Genomic DNA, 16,225 nt, shown 5'->3' with positions numbered 1-16,225 from the left:
TGTGGTCCGTTAATACGTTGGGCCGTTTTCATAGCGTCATCAAATACGGCCTATTAACGATGGCCCGTTATGGTCGGCCCATGAACGGATGATTCCAACTCTAGCCCGTTTACGGCCAAAATGCGGTATGTTCGGCCCATGTTTGGCCAATCGATCATACGGCCCGTATAAGGCCCATTGATGATACGACCCGTAGAAGGCCCATTGATGATAGGGCCCATAGAAGGCCCATTGTTTCTACGGCCCGTAAAAGGCCCACTGTTTATACGGCCCGTAGAAGGCCCACTGTTTATACGGCCCGTAGAAGGCCCACAGTTTCTACGGCCCGTAGGAGGCCCATTGTCACTACAGTAAATATTAGCCCATGGTTATTGTGGCCTAGTTTAAAAAAAATAGGTTATTGCACCCACTAGCAAATTGCAGAAAAAGAACCGGACTGACTACAAGCAAACAAATAAACAAGACAACAAGGAAATAAATAAGCAAGCAACTTACACTACGCTATCACGGCAATTACACATATTACATCCATTGGGCATCAAAGTTCGCCACCAGTGCAAATATAGGGAACACAACATCATATAAACGCCGCAGCAAAACAAGTCCAAAATTGAAACCACTTCAGAAGAGCTCAAGAAACAATATCCTGGGTACCCATAATGCTGGCAAGATGCTTAGCAAGCTTATTAAGTTTCTCTTGTTTGGCGCTTAAGTCCTCTAGCGCTTGCTGTTGCACCAGAAAGTATGCATATGAATTCTGCAAGGACTTCCTCAGTCCTTCGGCTTCCTGTCGCATAACATCTGATCGATGTCTTTCAACTTGAAGTTGAGACTCAAGAAGCCGAACTGATTCAGGCAACGAGTTCGAAGAGCTGGTGCCAGCAGTGGTAGACAGTAACTCGAATACTACATCAAGACAGGACTTTGGGGTTGTCTCAGTGTCTTCAATATAGTTTTTATCAGCTTTCTTGGAGACCAACAGGGATGTCTCACTATCTTGAACCTTATCTGCATTACTTCCTTTACCATTGCATAACAGGGTACTCTTCTCCAATATTTTATCCGCGTTCTAAAAGAGAAACAAACAAACACATCTCAGGTTTACCAGTTCAGTAGTAAGGTGGACAGGATAACAACATGAAACAAACATATATCTATGTAGTATGGTCACTGTATGGTCTATATCATTCTAGTTTATGTTGCCAAATCAAGATAGATACAATTTGAATCATATATATTTAAGACAAAGCAGCATAGGTAGAATATAAGCGTGGGAAACTACACAGCAATAACAACACTTGTAATGTGCATGGCATGAGAACATAACTGTTTATTCAATTGAAACTGAAATCAACATAGAGCAAGTTACAACAGCAAACAGCAAAACACGTTGAAGAAACAGGTTTAAAACATACCTGTTGCGCCATTGGAGTTTCAATTGCATCCTTCAAATTTGAAATTAGTTGGTATCAGTAAATACAGTGATGCAAGAGCAAAGTAGTATGAACCATAGCTACGGAACCTAACCTGAGAACAATTCTTCTTCTGCTTTAAGCGTTGACTTCGGGTTCGGAGTGGTGGTCCTCGTGATTTGGGCACTGAAGTTGCCTTACTAACTGCTCGTGTTTGGGTGCTCTGTGGTGGAGACGGTGCTATGTCAACGGGAACTGGGTGTCTATCTGCTGGGGTTGGGGTTAGAAGGGGTGTAACTGGTTCTCTGTCCAACTGGGTAGGGGTACAATCTGCATGATTGTGGGTTATGTGTGGTGGGGCTGGTTCTTGGGCAAGTACAACTGCGGTTCTACCTGCATCAACATGTAGCACAATCTTTTCTAAAGACCGTGTTTTTACTCCCACAGATACTGCCATCACTCCCTCCAATTGAAATGGCTGATAAACAAGAAAAGTAATTGAATGTACAAACATTGTAAGATAGACAGGTGCAATGGATAGTAGGGAACAAAACAGGGCATCAAATAATTCACATTTATGTTGTCTAAGAAAACAGAATAGCAGGACATAATTTCACATATATGATGGCTAATTAAATAGGATAGCATGACACAATTTCACATGTATGATGGCTAACTAAACAGGATAGAATGACAGACTTCAAAATATGATGACTATGTAAACAGGATGACATGATATAACTATACGATGTGTCTATTAAAGTGGCTGGCATGCCATAAATCACAAACATGCTGTCGATGGAAACATGATGGCATGATATAATTCACGGATAGAATGACATAATTTAAATATGATGACTATGTAAACAGGATGAGATGATATAACAATATTATGTCTTTAGAAAATGGGTTGGCATGCCATAATTCAGATACATGCTTTTTATGTAAACATCATAGCATGACATAATTCAAATATATGATTTATATACTAAGGAAGTGAGCAGAGGGCAATCGCATATATGATGTGTCAACTAAGGAGATGGCATTCAATATTGTGTATAAGATGTAAAAACTAAGCATTGCAATACAACATATGCATTATATGAGTAATATAACCCTGCCAAGTTTGAGCATACACCTCAGGGGGATAATAGTACTGGTCATCTGCCTCTGAATCCTCCTCTAAAGAGCTATCTGTAACCAACAAGATATCTGCTTCAGCAGGTAGCATTGTCTGCTCTGAAGACCTTGTTTTCACTCCAGATTTCTCCATCACCAATTCAAATGGCTGATGCACAGGAAGAGCAGTTGAATATACAAACATTGTTGACAAAAGCAATGAGAAATACAAAAAAAGGATGGCATGATATAATTCACATATATGACGCTTGCCTAAATAGCATGGCATTGCATAATTCACATACATAATGCCTTGCAACAAGATAGCATTGCATAATTCACATATATAATGTCTTGCAACAAGATGGCATTGCATAATTCACATATATGGTAATTAGACACTAAACAGGTGGCATTCACACAAAGCATGCATAAACTAAGCAAATGACATAGCAATGCAAGATACCATACGCACGATATGAGCAACATAACCCTGCCAAGTTAGGGCATGCACCTCGGGGGGGGGGGGGATATGACTGGTCATCTGTCTTTGAATCCTCCTCTGAGGAGCTATCGGTAACCAGCAAGACATGCACTTCGTCAGATAGCACTGTCTGCTCTGAAGACCTTGTTTCCACTCCAGATTTTTCCATGACCGTGCCAAATGGCTGATGCACAGGAAGAGTAATTGAATGTACTAAAATTGTTGACAAATTTAACACGTAATAAAAAATGATGGCATGATATAATTCACATATAAGATGACTGGCTAACCAGGGTGGCATTGCAAAATTCACATATATGATGCCTGGCTAGACAAGATGGCATTGCATGATTCACATATACGATAAAGAAACTAAAAAGATGGCATTAACACAAAGCATGTCTAAACTAAGCAGATGACATCTTTAATGTATACAGTAAGCTATGCAAGGCACCATATGCATGATATTACCAACATCAGCATGCCAAGTTAGAGCGAAGACCTCATGGGGTAAATAGGAGTGGTCTTCTCCTTCTGAATCCCCCTCATAACAGTTATCTTCCTCTTGATTACGATTCGAAATGGGTGGAGGGGGGCTGCCTTTGTGCCCACCATGGAACGACATCTGCATGAAATTTTATTGCCACGCAAGGCTCATCTATTTTGCTCTACATGATCAGTTCCATTGTGTACAATAACTGGCATGCATAGGAATAAAACATTGTGAGATTATGTAAGGAGTGCATGCACAAATCCAGAGTGATGGTAGCAAACTGTGGATAGACCCAAAACCAATGATAGCAGGAAGATAATAGCTTTAGTTAAAAAATACAGATAATGGCTCCTTTAATGTTTGTTTGCACCCAACATGAAACTCATAGTAGACACCGGAGATTAACCAGATAGTAGACAGATAGTACTGATTGCTGCCCCAATATGTACCCCACAACCATTTAAAAACTCAAGTTTCAGCATCAGTTTGGAACTGACTCGGAGTCTAATAGGTGAACACGACGTTAATGTAGCATGTCATCATATTAAGCGACGCATAATGTAAGCAGACACGGAAGAGTGTGACCTCTCTTTCGGACCCGTGTAGTCCTCAAGGTCATCTGCTTAGTTGATGATGGTAATGCAGTTGCCGTGGCTGCCGGCAGCGGGGAAGAAGATCTGAGGCGGCGAAAGATAGTCTGGAGAGTGGATCCCTGCTGTGGTGAACCCTTCCGTCATTGGAGCAGCTGAGCTGGGGTGGAACACAGTGCCACAGGAGCAGGACAAACCACACAAGGTTTTCTTTGACACATATCTGTAACAGAAGTAATTGAGTAAGGGCTTGTTTGAATTTGAGGACTCTAACAATGCAGGGATAGGAAATAGATAGGAATAGGATAGGAATGCACGTGCAAAACAGAGAATTTAAAAACACAGGATTTCTGCCAATCTGGGTGTTTGATTCACAACAATTGGAAGATCACAGGATGCAAAAAAGCATGGTGAGATTAAGTCAAACCACAAGAAAATGTACGGTTATAATGCTATTATGCTACTATCTCTTAGTCTTGTGCTTGATGAATAGGAATATGAAAAGGAGGAGAAGTGGAAATTAGAATTCCTACGGTTTTTCTTTCAAGGAGACACTAAAGGAACAAATCCTACAGTTTTCCTTTGCTCCATTCCTTTGCACCAAATTCATGAAAAGTAGTACCATAGGAAACTTTCCAATTCCGATGTTTTTCATTCACTTTTCCTTTCAAGCACTGGCGATTCTAGTAGGCAGGCTTGAGCAAGGAAAATCCTACACTAAAAAATGTTTTTGTGCTACTTCTATTACTTTGGACCCAGGCCACTACCATACTAGCTCAACTCCCAGGCCCATCGACAAATGCACAACTGAAACGCGCAGAGATAAATAATGATGGCGTTCAAGAGAGTCCATCACGAATAGCTAAGTTGCCTAGTACCTCACTGCTTGTCATATAGTAGGATAAAATAATCGTATTTCCCATTACTACGAGTGCTCAGAGGACAATATATATAACATGTAGAGTAAAAAAGAGATGCAACAAGTGTAGAACCTCTTTGGCGAAGCCATGTCAATCTCAGTGTGATTGGGTTGGCCGGTGAGGATGCTCCGGCTGACTTGGCTGTCGGAGGAGGGGAAGAAGATCTTAGGCATCTGGATATGGAGCCCGAGGTACTGCTCCGCTCTGATGGAGGGTTTCGTCGTTGGAGCAGCTCCGGTGAGTTGTACGACGCCGAGGCTGAAGCAGGACAAGAGAGACAATGAACAACGTTAACCTGAGTGGAATTCTAATAGCATCTCCAATACATGACGTAAAATACATAACCACAAAGTGCTAGATGTAAAATACATCAGCCGCTCATCTCTAAACTTAACTGTCAAAACTGAACTTAACTGTCGAAACTGAACTTAACTGTCGAAACTGAACTTAATTGTCGAAACTTAATTTTGCTGTCGAAACTGAATTTTGCTGTCGAAACTGAACGCACTGGCAAGGTGAGGCTACATGTCGGTCGACTGACTTTTTCATCTCTGGTCAGTCGATTTTGCAGCCGTTGGATACGAAATCAAGGGCCTGCGGTTCATCTTCAACCTCCACCACCCTGAGTCGGCCAACCAGTAGCCCCCCGCTGCCCGCGGCCGGCGGTGCGCCGCCTCGCCCGCCCCGAAAACACTCCCCACCACCGATCCGCCGCCGCCCTGGCCATCCCTCTAGGCCACCCCGTGCCGAGCTTTTTCCCTGGCGATCCCCATGCCACCGCCCCGCCAACGCCCCTGCCGAAAACTGTAAATGGGTTGTAGTAAATTCCATTGGAATTCAAAAATTGGCTGCACATTCTTACAAATCTCAAATGGGCTATAAGTTCTCTGCCACACACTTGTGGCCTTACTAAGTTGACACGTCCCCTCAAAAAAAAGAGTTGACGCGTATGCAAGGCTTTGTCAACTTATAGTTAACACACGGTTCTAGCAGCAGTGGCCGTTGGATGTCCATCCAATGGATGCCGTGCTTCTTCTTCAATCTCGGATATTCTAGCTTCACCCGCCCAAAAAATGATTCCTCCCCCTGACATCTGGGGTGCACCGTTTCGGAAGTTGACCTATGGGCACTAAGTTGACGTGTACCAAGGGCTTTGTCAACTTAGTCAATATAAACGATTCTAGCTGCAGTGAATGTACGATGTCCATCCAACGGCCGCCGTGCTTCTTCAAACTCTGGTCTTGTTGCTCCAGCCACCCAAAGCAGCACCGGTCGTGCCGCCTGCTCCTGCCTCCCGTGGCTGGTTGTGCTGTCGCGGAGGCCTCACCGCCCCCTACTACTCCCACCACTAGCCAAGCCATCCCTCCACTCACCCACACCCCTTGTTATTCTGCAGTGATGGCAGCCTCACACCGCAGCCGAACCAGTGAACCCTCGTACTCCTCTCCGCGTGGGTATCCACTGTCGCGTCTTCCCCAGCTCCGCGTCATCCCCTTCCTTGGCCTCGCCGTCGTCCACCGCCGTGGTGCCCTCGCCGCGGCGTGGTCAATGTGGTCAACGATCGACTTCCATCGAAAGAGTACTGTACGTGGAGAGGTTGACAGCTGGGTCCACGGCAGCCGCAAGGAAGTGCCTCCTTATTACGTGCAAAATAATTATTCCTCCACCTGATAGCGGGAACCCACCGGACGGGCCACCATATTTTGCGAAAAAAATGTTTCCCCCCTTACTGTTGGGACCGACCAGCTACATCTTCGCACGCAAGGAAATGCGTCCGGGCAAAAAAAAACGATTCGCCCCCTGACTGTTGTGACCCACCAGCTACATCTTCGCACGCAAGGAAGTGCCTAACAGTCGGGACCCACCTGGTCGAAGCGTATGTAGCATTGTCATTCTGGTCGCGAATGTGTACGTACATACTGGTCTATGTAGAGGCACTCAAGTGTTGTAGTAGAGGCGCACACGTAGCATGTACACGTATGTACAACGGCCAGTTGATGACCCACAAGTGTAGGGGATCTATCATAGCCTGTCGGGGGTTGGGTGCGACATATGCCAAAGGATGGCTTATCATGGTGGGGGCGAGTAGAACGTCGCCGGTGCCAGGAAACGGGATAAGGCGAAGACATACACGCCGGTGAATCTTACCCAGCTTCAGGGCTCTCCGGGGAGATAATACCCCTACTGCTGCTCTACAGGGTCTCCGCATGATCACTATGGCAAAGTGTTTACACGGTTGCTCCTTGAGCTGTTTCCTGCAGGTAGGAGAAGGCAAGGCTAGCTCTCTCCTTCCTATATGATCTGGTCTAGTGCTAATGGATTCCAACCCTTTGCATGGATGCCCTGGGGGGTTTATATAGGCCTACCCCCCCAGGGGTACAATGGTAATCCGGCTGGGCGCGGGCCCAGCCGTCAATCTCTCTGGCCGCCGTCTTATCCGCCGACTCTTGGGGCCCGCAGACTGGTGGGCCCCGCCGACTGGATCGGTCTGGAGCCGACAGGCCGCGTCCGCCGCGGGCGGGTCTTGCCGGCTGCAGATTACTGTAGCCGTGCCTCTAATTACGCGGGCTCGGTCATGAGGTCGTGGTGACAGCTCCGCCGTCTGGCGGGCGATCACTATGGCCACTACTTGTCGTGTCTGATTAATGGCGTGTGGGGCCCATGGGAGGGGTCGGCCGACTTCTGGTGGCCGACTCCCATCTGGGCCGACTGGTGGTGCCTTCGCCGTCTTTCGTACACCCGCCGACTGGTGGGACCCATCATCCCTGGGTCGTACCAGCAGGCCGTCGTGGGCACAGGGCTCTGTCCCCTAGGGCTGATGCCAGGGCTGTCATGGCAAAGTGTCGCGCCGCACGGAGATCTCCGCGGGTACGGCGTACTGTAGCCACGCCTGCCCTTGGAAAAGGGGTGGGAGTGGACCTTACTGTGGCCACTCCCCGTCCCGTCCCTCTTTATGAGGGCATGGGGGTTGTTGGCGTCGCGGGCCGACTCCCCAAGGTCGGCTTCTCTGGAAGTCGCCAGTCAGGAGTCGGCTCATCCTGAAGTCGTCCCTAGGACTCGGCCGCGAGTGGGCAGCCGGCCGCCTTGCCGCCGACTCTCAGAAGGCGGCTCTTCGTCTTGGGGTCTCGAGGGGCGCAGTCTGCCTCAATGTCTTGAAAGGTTCTGGGCCTGGGTTAGCCTACCTGTGGCCCATTACTCCGACAGTAGTCCCCGAAGCTGGTGAGGCTCCAAGGGCGACATGTCGTGAAGCCTCAACAGTTTCTTCTCTCCGGCGGTCGGATCTGGGCTTCGCTAGCCGTCTTCTATCAAGCCGACTAGTTGGAGTCAGTCTCGCTCAAGGCCGACTTGCCCCTAAAAAGTTTGAACGTTGCGGTGGAGTTCAGGCGGCGTGCCTGATAAGCTTCCAGGTTGCTTCCCGTGGTTGACCCGTTGCGAGGCACCACATGGCGGAGCTAGTCTGATCTCCCACGCACGCGACAGGACAGGCCTACAAGCGGGGCCCGCCACTACCACGCCTCGGCATGCGAACGGATCCGTTGCGGCCGCGCAGACGGTTGGGGTTTCCGCGTGGTTATTGCACGTGGTAACTTCGTGTGGTAAATCGTGGGGGTCGTGGGGTCCTGGGCGCAGTTAATCCCACGACCGCCTCCTCGACTTCTCAGCCCACGAGCCTACAAGTAGGCGGGGGGAAGGGGCGGCGAAGCACGTGCACCCATTCTCCCCACTTCCTTTCGCTCCTTCTTGCTTCTTCTTCTTCTTGCCGCTGCTGCTTTGAACCACGCCGCGCCCGCAACGATGAGCTCCTCCTTCGCCGCCGTGCCTCCTGTTGTTTGCTCCGGAGTGTGGGATGGCTCCGAGGTTGACGATGACAACATCGAGATCCTCCGCCAGACACGGCGGCTGCCTGGAAGGGACTTAGTGCGGGTCCGCCTCGCGCCGGAGGGAGAGATATCGCCAGCGCCGGAGGAGGGCGAGCGGGTCATATTCCGCTTGCACCTCATGCGCGGCCTGGGACTGCCGGCGAGCAGCTTCTTCCGCTCCTTCTTAGAGTTCCACGGGCTCCAGCCGCACCACCTTACTCCGAACACGGTGGTGCTGCTGGCTGCCTTCACCACCCTGTGCGAAGGCTTCCTCGGCGTTCTCCCCACCATCGAGCTCTGGGGTGAGTTCTTCCAATCCAAACTCGGCACACACGTCGCCGGCGTGCCGGCCCAGTGTGGTGCATTCGTCGCGATGCGGAGATCAGTGGACGACAATCCGTTTCCCACCATCGCACTGATTAAGTCTGTGAAGATGTGGCAGCGGTCATATTTTTATGTGAAGAACGTCGCCCCAGAAGGTGACTGGGTCAACCTGCCGGCTTACGAAGCCGGCGCGCCGGCTGGAAAGCTCCCCCGCTGGTCACACCGAGCCAGGACGCAGTCTCCCGCTGGTGCCGCCGCTGTCGCGTGACTCCGAGTGCTGACGCAGTCGGAGGGCCTGACCGGGGCCGACTTGCTGGTCGCCTTCGTGGCGCCCCGAGTCCTCCCACTCCAAGGCCGACCTCACCTAATCTGCCAGATGAGCGGTCATCGGGACCCGAGTCGGATGTGCTCCAAGGACATGCCTCACGCGGAGGTGGCGAACACGGTGAACTATATCACGAACTGCGGTCTCTTGGTGGACTGGCGGTTCGGCAAGGAGCCGTATTCGCGCGCCAACCCCCCGCCTATTGTAAGTCGTCTTCCTTCTTCTTCTGTTTCTTTTGCTGCTGAGTCCGACTTGCCAAGTCTGACCGTTTTTGTTTTGAATCAGAATCCTCTCGTCCCTCCTTCGGCCGGCACCGCGGGGCCGGCTCATCAGTTTGTCCCCGATCGGGCGGAGAGCGACGTCGACGATCCCGACTTGGGGGCGGCGGCCATGGAAGCCGATGCCGAGGGAGGAGGAGGAGAAGCAGGCGGCTCCAGGCCTTCGGCCACTTTCGCCGACTGGCCTGACGACGAGGCCGAGGGAGAAGTCGCCCCGCGTCGCCAGCCAAAAGCCGGCCAGCCAAGTGTGAGTTCCTCGGCCGGCTTGGACGCTCAAGGCGGTGCGAAGAAGCGCCGGGCCGGGCCGAGTACGCTTGGTGGCCGGTCGAAGAAGTTCAAGGGAGCGGCCGCCGCGACCAAGTGGGAAGAGGCGGCCGCGAAAGCCAACCGCTTACACAAGGAGGTGAAGAAGCTGCCGCTGGTCTCTGCGTAAGCGCCTCCATCCCTTATCTTTATTTTCTCTTTGTTGATCTTGTCTGAGTTTTTCATATGCTTTCCTCGCCTCAGGGCTCCCCTCACTCTTGAGAGGGTTGCCGTCGCCTCCGTTATGGGGTCGGTGGAGACGTCTGCCACCACTCGGCGGATTGACCCCGCCGCCGACCTTCGGGAGGCAATGGAGCGGAACGTGCGGGAGAAGCGCGAGGAGGACGAGGCCGTCCGCCGGGAGAAAGCGGAGGCCGAGAAGGTGGAGGCCTCCGCCCTGAAGAAGCTGGAGGCGGCCAGGGCCCCTGCTGCGGCAAAGCAGCCAGCTAAGGAAGTCGCGCCTCGACGGTCCGTGGTGTTTGTCACCCCTTTGAACTCCGCGCTGCCGCTCCCGGAGTTCACGAGGCAATCAGGGGAAGCTGGCGGCGAGTTCCCGATCATGGAGAGAGGCCGCAGCGACGCCCCCATGCCGGACGCGGTCGCGCCGCCACAGCCGCCCCCGCCGCCGTCTAGAAGTGCGCAAGGCAAACAGCCGGCGGATCCGTCCTTGCTGCCGACTGAAGACGAGGCCGTGGCAAGGCTACTCCTTCAAGTCAGCTCGCCAACGCGCCGTCGTCTTGAGAAGGCGACCTCGGCGCCACGCCCCTTGGAGACTGGTACTGCCAGCTTGACGATTCTAGACGCCGAAGCAATGAGCGCCGCGCCCATTGGGTGGGTGCGAGGAGGCGGCACGGGCCCGCTGAACCAGGCGCTTCTGGATGTCCAGACGAAGCTGCGAGCCGAGATCGAAGCCATCCAAAATTGCACCAAGGCGCACCTGGCGTCGCGGGCAGCCATCCGGGTATGCTTTCTCCTTTGTCCCTATTTTCTTGTTTCTCTCTGTGGGGGCGCGCCAGCGCACCCACTGGGTGTAGTCCTCGAGTTCTGGGCCGACTGCTGAGCAGGCGGCCCGGAACTCTAATTGGTAAGTTCCAGGTACTAACCTTTGTTCTGAAATACTTATTGCAGGACTATCACAACCTCCGTGTCACCGCCTTCAACCGCAACATTGAAGAGCTGGGCAAACAGACTGCCGACTTGTCGGAGAGTCGGAGTGAGTCCTTTTTCTTCTTTGCGGGGGCGCGCTGGCGCACCCGTGGGCTGTAGTCCCCGAGATTCGGGCCGACTGTTGAGCAGTCGGGCCGGATCTCCCCGGCGACCTTCTTTGTTGATGACTTAACGCCTTCTTTCTTCTTTCTCTTCAGAGGCCAACGCCGCTCTTCAACAGTAGCTGAGCGAAGCCAACTCCGCGTTGCGCGCCAAGGGGGAGGAGTGCAGCAAGCTCGCCGCAGAGCGCGATCTGCTGGCCGCACAATTGGCAGAGCAGAAGGAGCTGCTTACGAAGACGCAGAAGGAGGCGGAAGAGGTGGAAGCCGCCCTCCTGGCCGAGTTCGCGAGCGAGCGCTCCTCCTAGACCGACAAGGAGGCAATGCTGGTCTCCGACTTCCACGAGATCGAGGACCTCGTCGACGGTGAGCTTCTTTGCTTTCCTTCTTCGAGCCATCGACTATATGTCGAGCCGACTCTTGGTTTTTTTGACTTGTTCCTCATTCTTTCTGTCTTGGCAGACTTCTTCCCCAGCCACTCGCAGGCCGCCATTCAATCTATCGAGGCCGACCGTGAGGAGCGGAGGGCGGGTGGCGTGGAGATCGCCGCTGATGCCCCTCGGACTCTTGACGAGCATATTCTGCATTGGGGCTCGCCTACGGCCGGCCCACCAGATGCTTCGCCGGCTTCAACGTGTCGGCGCCCAAGCGATCGCCGCCCTGTGGCCAGACGTGCAGGCTCCGTGCACCCCCAGTCGGACTGCCGACTGGCTGGAGGTCGCGGCTGGCCGTCTTGAGGCCTGGAAGGGTTCCTTGGCCCGGGCCAGAGCGCGCCGAGCCTTGGAATTCGTCAAGGCGTGGTATCCGGGGCTGGACCTAGACCGACTGGCCACACTCCGGTCAGAGGCCCAGCCGGAGCTGGCAGCCGCGGAAGATGCCCTTGTCAAGCATGCGGCGGCGATCGCTGAGTACACCGACACCAGCATCTTTGTCCCCGAGCGGGCTGAAGACGGCGAGGAGGTGCCACCGGAGTGGTTTGGGCTGAAACCCGACTACGGCGAGGACTCGGCAGAGGTGATTGGCTCCAGCGTCGAGGAGGAAGACGAGGCGGAGGACGGGAGCGAGACGGAGGCACCGGAAGACGGAGCGGACGGCCAGCCTCAGCTCGACCGTGCCTCCAGTAACGAGCCGTGCCCACCCGAGCCGACTGCTGCCGGAGGTGATCAACCCGAGACCGCCCAGCCGGCCGCCCCAACATCCAACACCGCTGTCTCCTCCGATCCTCCAAACCCGTCTGCCGCCCCTAGGCTGCCACCTTGTCTTTGTTTTATCTATTCTAATAGTTTTTGAAGAACTTGTTAATCCGCACAATTCCACCCACGGGGTGTATTTTGAAATTCTGCTCGAAGATTCGGCCAAGGGCCTTTGTTATGTAAATATTCATCCGACTTCTATCTTTCTTGCTCATTGTTCTTTTGCCTTTTTCCTTTGCCATCTTCCCTCAGTTGTCGTCTTTGTCAGCCAGACAGCCGCTCCGTGGACTGCTGCTGGATCAAATTCTTGGTCACTTTGGGAAGGCAAGTACTTAGCCGTTTTTAGAGTTGTCTAACAAGTCGGATAGAAGGCGGTAAGCCGACTATTTAAGAGTCAGTTTAGACGCCACACACTACTTGTTCGGCTGCAGGAAGCATTTCATAGCGCAGGTCGGCAAGTCCCCGGGCCGACTAGTCGAACCCGGTGCCAAGCGGCATAACCAAGAGTAATGTACCCGAAGGCATATTTCTTATCATATAGATAAAAGAGGACAGTCCCCGAGCTCTTCTTGGGGGGCCCGAAGTCTTGGTACTTTTAATACAAAAGGTAGCATGATACATACTGCGTTTAACTGTAAAATTTTTGGAGGAGATTTGCATTCCATGGCCGCTCTGTCTCTTTGCGGAGTCGTCCCTCTTGCATGCTCGAGGCTTCTGAGCGTCGATCAGGTAGTAGGAGTCATTGCCCAGCACTTTGCTGATAATGAAGGGGCCTTCCCAAGGTGCCGACAGCTTGTGCTGGCCGGCTGTTCGCTGGATTAATTGGAGCACGAGGTCGCCCTCCTAGAAAGATCTCGGCCTGACCTTCCTGTTGTAGTATCTACGCAGGCTCTGCTGGTAGATACTGGACCGGCTGAGTGCCAACAGCTTGCCCTCTTCCATCAGGTCGACATCGTCTTGTTGTGCTTCTTCTGCTTCTTCCTCGGTGTACATGGTGACTCACGGGGAATCGAACTCTATGTCCGTTGGGATGACGGCTTCAGCACCGTAGACAAGGAAGAAAGGCGTGAAGCCGGTTGACTTGTTTGGAGTCGTGCGTAGACTCCAGAGGACGGCTGGCAACTCGTCGAGCCAGCAGCCAGCCGAGCGCTCCAGAGGCTCGATCAGTCGGGGCTTGATGCCGGATAGGATGAGGCCGTTTGCTCGCTCCACCTGGCCGTTTGACTGTGGATGGGCGACGGATGCTAGGTCCAGTCGGATGCCCTGTGTCGCACAGAAACGGGCCAAGGCGCCTTTGGCAAAATTCATACCGTTGTCGGTGATGATGCTGTGTGGTATGCCGTACTGAATTGTGATGTCGGAGATGAAAGTCACGGCAGTCGGACCGTTCAGTTTCTTGATTGGCTTCGCTTCTATCCACTTGGTGAACTTGTCCACCACGACAAGTAAGTGAGTTAAGCCACCTCGTGCCGTCTTGAATGGTCCCACCATGTCTAGACCCCAAACTGCGAAAGGCCAGGCAATGGGGATGGTCTTGAGTGCAGAAGCCGGCTGATGCGGCTTGGAGCGGAACTTCTGGCACCCTTTGCATTTTTGGACCAATTCCTTGGCCTCTTCTAAGGCCGTTGGCCAAAAGAAACCGTGTCGGAAAGCTTTGGCGACGAGTGCTCTTGAAGCCGCATGGTGGCCGCAGTCGCCTTGATGGATGTCTTTGAGAATTGCTTGGCCTTGCTCTGGCTCTATGCAGCGCTGGTAGACACCAGTGACGCTGCGCTTGACTAGCTCTCTGTTGACTATGGTGTAGGCTGCCGCTCAGCGTTGTACTTGCCGAGCTAAGGTCTCATCAGTCGGCAACTCTTTGCTCACCAGAAATTTGAGGATGGGCTGGGCCCATGAGGGTGCTGCTATTTCTTCGACCGCCAGAACTGCGACTTGGACGAGGGCGGCTGGGCTGGGAGGCGGCGGGCTGGAGTCAACAACCACTTGCTGGATTAATGAAGTCCCCGGGCCGACTGGCGCAGCTCTTGGGCCGAGTTCTGGAGTCTTCGGGCCGGCCGCCGCAGTCCTCGGGCCGGGTTCTGTAATCCCTAGGCCGGCCTCGACTGTGGTGGCTTTGGAGCCATCTGCCAAAATACCCGTACCGTCTGCCGGGGCTCTGGAGTCGGATCCGACTTCTTCGGGAGGAGCTGGTACAAAGATGGAGTCTGATTCTGGTGAAGGCTTGACAGACGGCTTGAGGAGGCGTTGAAGGGCGACGCCGGATGGTATTGCTTGGTGGGTAGAGCCGATTCGTGCCAAGGCGTCTGCTTGGTCGTTGTCGTTTCTTGGCACATGGAGGAACTCGCACCCCTCGAAATATCCACTGAGTTTCTGCACGAGGAAACGGTAACTCGCCATGTTTGCATCTTTGGCGTCCCAGTCGCCAGACGACTGCTGGACCACTAAGTCCGAGTCGCCATAACACAGGATCCGGCGAATGCCAAGCTCTTTGGCAAGCTGGAGCCCATGAATGAGTGCCTCGTACTCGGCGACATTGTTGGAGGCAGCAAAATGGATTTGCAGTGCGTATTTGAGCTTGTCGCCTTTAGGAGAAGTGAGGACAACACCGGCTCCCAAGCCAGTGCGCATCTTGGAGCCGTCGAAATGCATCCGCCAATGGGTGGAGTCGGGCGCTGGAGGTAGGTACTGGGTCTCGGCCCAGTCGACGAGAAAGTCGGCCAGTGCTTGTGACTTGATGGTGGTGCGGGGCTGGTAGTGGATGGTGTAGGGAGCCAGCTCTATGGCCCATTTGGCCACTCGTCCAGAAGCATCTCGGCTTCCGATGATCTCGGCAAGTGGGGCCGTGCAGACCACAGTGATTGGACGCTCTTGAAAGTAAGGCTTCAATTTCTTGGCAGCAAAGTGCACGCCATAGCACATCTTCTGGTAGTGGGGGTAGTTCTGCTTGGTGGCCGATAGTACTTCGCTCAGGTAATATACCGGTCTCTGGACAGGTAGTGCCTTTCCTTCCTCCTTGCGTTCTACTACAATGACTGTTCTGACTACTCGGCTGGTGGCGGCGATGTACAGGAGCATAGGTTCCTTAGGAGTCGGAGCCGCCAGAACGGGTGGAGTAGTCAGCATCTTCTTCAACTGGAGAAAATCTTCGTCCGCCTTGTGGTTCCACTCGAAAAAAGTGGTCTTCTTCATGAGCTGGTATAAGGGGAGAGCTTTCTCGCCCAGCCGACTGATGAATCGGCTGATGGACGCCAAGCAGCCGGTGAACTTTGGCATGTCCAACAGTCGGCTGGGTACCTACATCCTCTCAATGGCCTTGATCTTTACAGGGTTGCACTCTATGCCACGTTCAGAGACCAGGAAGCCAAGGAGTTGGCCGGCTGGTACTCCGAAGACGCACTTCTCAGGGTTGAGGTTGATCTGGAATCGGTGCAGGTTCTCAAAGGTCTCCTTGCGGTCTTCCAGCAGTGTTCCACGCTTTTCCGTCTTCACCACCACATCGTCTACGTAGACGTGGGCGTTTCTGCTGAGTTGCTTGAGGAGGCACTTCTGCATGCAATGCTAAAAGGTGGCACCGGCATTCCTCAAGCCGAACGTCATGGTGAGGTAGCAAAAGGCTCCAAACGGCGTGATGAAGGCGGTCTTCAGTCTGTCAGCCGGGT

Source organism: Triticum dicoccoides, chromosome 4A, assembly GCF_002162155.2.
Source record: "Triticum dicoccoides isolate Atlit2015 ecotype Zavitan chromosome 4A, WEW_v2.0, whole genome shotgun sequence".
Lineage (NCBI taxonomy): Eukaryota > Viridiplantae > Streptophyta > Magnoliopsida > Poales > Poaceae > Triticum > Triticum dicoccoides.
Note: the sequence above shows the minus strand (reverse complement) of the source record.